The sequence below is a fragment of the Nannospalax galili genome, unplaced genomic scaffold (assembly GCF_000622305.1).
Source record: "Nannospalax galili isolate Female #2095 unplaced genomic scaffold, S.galili_v1.0 scaffold308, whole genome shotgun sequence".
NCBI lineage: Eukaryota > Metazoa > Chordata > Mammalia > Rodentia > Spalacidae > Nannospalax > Nannospalax galili.
Window position 1 is genome coordinate 1,776,564 of NW_008359214.1, and position 5,335 is coordinate 1,781,898.

The following is a 5,335-nucleotide window of genomic DNA, read 5'->3' on the forward strand; positions in this document are numbered from 1 at the left end:
ATACATTGTATGAAATTCTCAGAAAAATCAATAAAAATATTTAAAAAATAATTTCACATATTATCAACATTTAATGTATAATCCAGCAAAACATGAGTTAATGTAATAAAGTACTGTAGATAGCCATTATGACAGTACCAAGCAAAAGGTTTCCTGCAGAAGTTTTAGAATAGGATCAGGAAATCAGAAAATTATTTGAATATTTCCTAACGAGTTTTCTTTTAAAATTTCTCCTCTGCAACATTTTGTTTTTTGTACAAATGTTTTTTGCAGTCCTCAGATATTTTGGGTATCATCTAAACAGGTAAAAGGGAGCACTCTTTGCAGATAGTTTTTGTGAGAATTAACATGCTTTGCTACTACATTTCTCAAGAAAAGTAGGTGACATTGAGAACACCCAAGAGCATGGGGTTCTTCAATGCTTTTCTTTGTAGGCAAAATAAGCCTGGCACCAACTGTCAATAAAAAAGTCAGTGGTTTGTAATTTGTATGATGCCATCTATCTAGCTATACTCTGAGCCTACTTATGCATTTATTTCATGAATAATGGCATTTTATTCACTTGCAGTTTACTAATTTGACTATACAGTCAAACATTAGTCAACATTAAAATTTATTATTTGTTTTAGATATTACATTTCCTATGGTTTTAAAATACATTCTTGGCCTTTGTCCAAAACTGAATACCATTTTAAAACCAAGACTTCTTGGCAAAATCAGGAAATAGATAATGAAATGGACGCTCTCTGGTGTTCTCAAATGACAGTGTCTCCTACTACTTAACCAAAATTATAAACATAGCATTTTCTTTTATTGATAAATAAGTAACCATATCCTAAAATAAATTTAAAGCTTATGCTTATGAAATTTTCTTTCCAAGAATTTTAAGGCTGCTCATTTTGCTCCAGATAAATAATTTATAACCAAAAGATATTTAAATACTAAATGATTACACACACTGCTTGATGAATTAGACTACCACCTCCAAGTGGAAAGGGTAAGAAAAAATATTAAAGAAGAACACAGTAATGTAGACAGAGAAAGAAGTCTTTTGGAAATCTTTTGAATTTTTATCATCAAATAACATGTATATTGCCATGGGTGAGAATGAACATTAAAATGTTTTCTACTTTGTAATGAAAATTCTCTTGTGTATTCAAGATGCCTTTTCATGAATGAAAAGAGCACAATACTAATGAGGTGCACACTGATTGCCCAGAATGTTCTCATCTTGCTAAGCTGACCAATCACATGGCACTTTTTCTCATCATCTAAACAGTCCCTAGCAGAGAAAATTGTCAATAATCAGAGTAAATCAAGGTAGAAAATTGATGCTTTTTGGACACTTAAAGCAACATAGGTCATGATGCCCTTCAAGAGCACACTAGCATGATCTTCAAAATGTACTGTCAATTTGGCTGTGCAGTGTCATTTCACCATTGTTAAAGCTTTTAAAAGACCTTAACATTAGAAAAAGCTTTGTTTCTAGATGGCTACAGTCTTAGGATTAACTTTTGCTGCCTTGCTCATCACTATTTTTCTATTTCTCTAGCAGTACCAAACAATCTTATATGTTTTGCATTATGTTAAATAATTGGGAATAGCTTTATTCTTTTATTTAAATTAACATTAAGCAGCACTACAATGGATTACTTTCTTACACATTTTTATTATATTATTCCCATACATAACACTAAGCAGAAATCGCACACTTTTAACAGAAAAAAAAGATAGTCCTGGTTCAAATCCTGACACAATTCTGTATCATTTGGACTTAGACATTCAACATCTCTATGTCTCAGCTTTGTGGGTAGGTAAATGATGTATTAAGATGCCTGAGGAAGTTTCTGTGAAGAGTCAGAAGATGGCAAATGTATAGCATCCCTTCCAAACTTGCTGAATTCAGGGTGTACCTCTCACTGTTAATTATATTATCAGTTTTCTGAACTTGACATTCATATTCTCAGAAATTGGAAAAGAAATTCAAACACCTCAGGGTTGAATCCCCACATATTAAAATCTTTAATATAATGCAAAAATAAATAGGAATATAAATATGTATCAAATATTAAAAGCATAGATGACCTTTGATTATGGGCACCACTTTTAGACTCAAAATGGAATAGAGATAAGTTCTATGACTTGCTCATGTAGATTTTCCTTCACCTAAAAGGTATCACTCTAATCCTAGTGAGAACTTTTTCTTTAAATTGCTTTCTAACACCTTATAGCTTGAATGTAAAAACAAAATTATGAAGCCTATCTGAAGTGTGAGATACAGTTGAGTCCATTTATGACATGTGTTGTAACTGTTAGGAAAGTGAGAGTCATGTGATGTGCTCATGAGACATCAGTTCATCTCTGGTATGACATTTAGACTGCTCTTCAGCTGCTGAGAGAGCAACACATAATGAGTGACATACCTCTCACATTAGTAATCAAACAGAGTACAACAGTATCACTGCCTGAACTGCACTGGGTGCATGGGTATCATACTGTGTGTTATACTGCCATCCTGCACATTCCTTTAAATACTTTTGAATCTGATTGTGCCAAATTCTGCAAGTCTCCCCATACAGAACTAAGTATTTACATATCAAATAGCAGCACCATGCTGCTTAGAGATATATCCTAGGTACAGTTCTTGTTGGCAAGAAATGACATATTCAGAGCATAGTTCCTTGGATAATATCTTTTTCATATAACATTTTCATTATTATCACTGACACATGAAATTTTGGTCTATGTTATTTTCTATTTTTCTTATTTTCTACTGAACTTATAAATTCTTAAAGAGTCTAATATTTTTAGTATGGATGCAGAATTACTCCCAAACTATATATAACTAAATTTCATTATATATGCATATATGTTCATATATATGTGCTCAAGTTCACTTTTGTATAGAAATCTGGAACTGTAGTCTGAAGAACTACAGCAGTAGTATCCTCTTATTTAGATACATGATGCAATTTTATTTGAAAACATCCATGGCATAATATTTTAGAAGTTCAAATTTTAACATTATAAAACATGAGATGCAGTATGGACTATAAAGGAGAAACACTAGTAACTCTCGGGCAAAAGTCCAAATAATATTGTGGCCTTAATACAATGACATGTACATCATTCACCATTTTTTAAAAATTCTGTAATTTACCTGTCCCCACCTCCCTTTACATTCCTGGGCAGGACAGCCACCAGATTCCTGGGGTCAGCATCTTTCCTGGGTAAGTTCAATGGCCCCCATGGTGCCTTGATTCTCCCAGCCTCATTCACGCTTCCAGCTCCCCAACCCTATCTCTCCTCCTAGCCTTGGTACTGGCCCATTGCTTGTCTTGGCACCCCGGAACCCTGGACCGACCTCTTAGACCAGAATCCCCACTGCTTCTCGATCCTTTGCATTCAGACCAAAGCAATCCCTCCCTGTAGTCCCCAGGAGCTCTCGGGGCCTCTTTTCTGTCCCTACTTCCCTTTGCAACCCTGGGCGGCAACAACCACCAGCTTCCTGGGGCCAGCATCTTTCCTGGGTTCTGCTCCCAGGTCAGCCCAGCCCCCAAATTACTGAGGCCAACATCTTTCCTGGAGGGATACAGAAATTAAGAGAAAGCCTGAAAACATCTGATCCTCATCTGACTTGGGCCTCTGTGGGAACTCCTGAGCAGCAAGATGAAAGCAATTTGGCCACTCCAATATAAAATCAAAAGAGAGAACCTGAAGCCTAGATTAACCAGCTTTCAATACCCAACCAATAAACCACAAAGGCACATAAAGTTTACAAAAAGAAGCAGACCTAAACTCAACAAAGGAAGGCTTGAATCTTACACAAAAATCAGAAACTAAAAAGAAGTCCACATGTCAAAGTCACAGAGAAAAAATAATAACATGAAAAACCAAAATAATAATCAAAGCCCACCAAGTACCAAAAGTCCTCTAGAGGAGTACAGTGAGTAACCCCTAGAGATAACACAATATATGGAACTCAAAAGAACAATAACAAACCTGATAAAAGAATTCAGTGAATTTAAAGAACACACACACACACACACAAGAAATCAAAGAACTGAAAGAAGATAAGGCTAAACTTCTGAGTTAATTCAGAAAAGAGTTAGAAATATTGAAGAATACTCAGACTGAAATGAAGAAGGCAGTGAAGCACTCAGTAAGCTAATTAGAAACAACAGGAGAAAGCCTCGCCAATAGGATGAATGAAATGGAAAACAGATTATCAAGACTGGAAGATAAAGTGGATGAATTAGACCACACAAGCAAAGATTACAATACAAGACAATACAACACAACGAAACCTCTGGTACATGTTGAAAGCAGTCCTTAAAGGCAAGTTTATAGCTCTAAGTGCCTACATTAAATTATCAGAAAGAACACAAATAAATGACTTAATGTTGAAACTCAACACACTTGAAAAGCAGCATCAAATGAACCCAAACCCAGCAGACAAGAAGAAATAACAAATATCAGAGAAGAAATTAATGAAATAGAAACAAAGAAAACAACACAAAGAATCAATGAATCCAAGAGCTGGTTTTTTGAAGAGATAAACAAGATTAACAGACCCCTAGCCCAGTTAACCAAAAGAAAGAAAGAGCACCTCCAAATCAACAATATCAAAAATGAAGGGGAAACATCACCAAAAAGATTCAGAACATTATAAGGGGATACTTTAAAAACCTATATGCTACTAAATTTGAGAACCTAAATAAACGGACAGGTATTTAAAATCATGGGACCCACCGAACCTAAATCAAGAAGAGATCTACAGCTTAAACAGACCCAGAATACATAAAGAAATTGAAACCATAATACAAAACCTCCTGACTAAAAAAAGCCCAGGACCAGATGAATTTACAGCAGAATTCTGCCAGACATTTGAATAAGATCTGCATCCAATAGTACTTAATTTATTCAAAGAGATAGAAATGGAGGGAGAACTTCCCAATAGACCCATATCTTTAATGAACATAGATGCAAAAATTTTAATCAGACATACCTTGAGATCTATACTAATTGGGTCAGAGGGATACAAAGGACACTTTTTGCTCCCTGCCCTCCTAGGTTGATTAGTTCCCAGGGACCATGAGCATCTCACAAAATGTCCTGTAATGGTGGTGGGTCATCTGACCTCTTGATCAAGAAGGCCAAGGAGACTCCACCAGATGGACTTGAACCAGTGTCCAGTCTATAAAGAGGAGGGTCAACACGGAGGAATCATTTCCTCCATGCTTCCAAGAGAAGCCAACAATGGTCGAGCAGGACCTTTGACTTATCTTCACATAGATGGAACTGGTAAAAGAAAGGAGCCAGGGGCTCCTCCCAA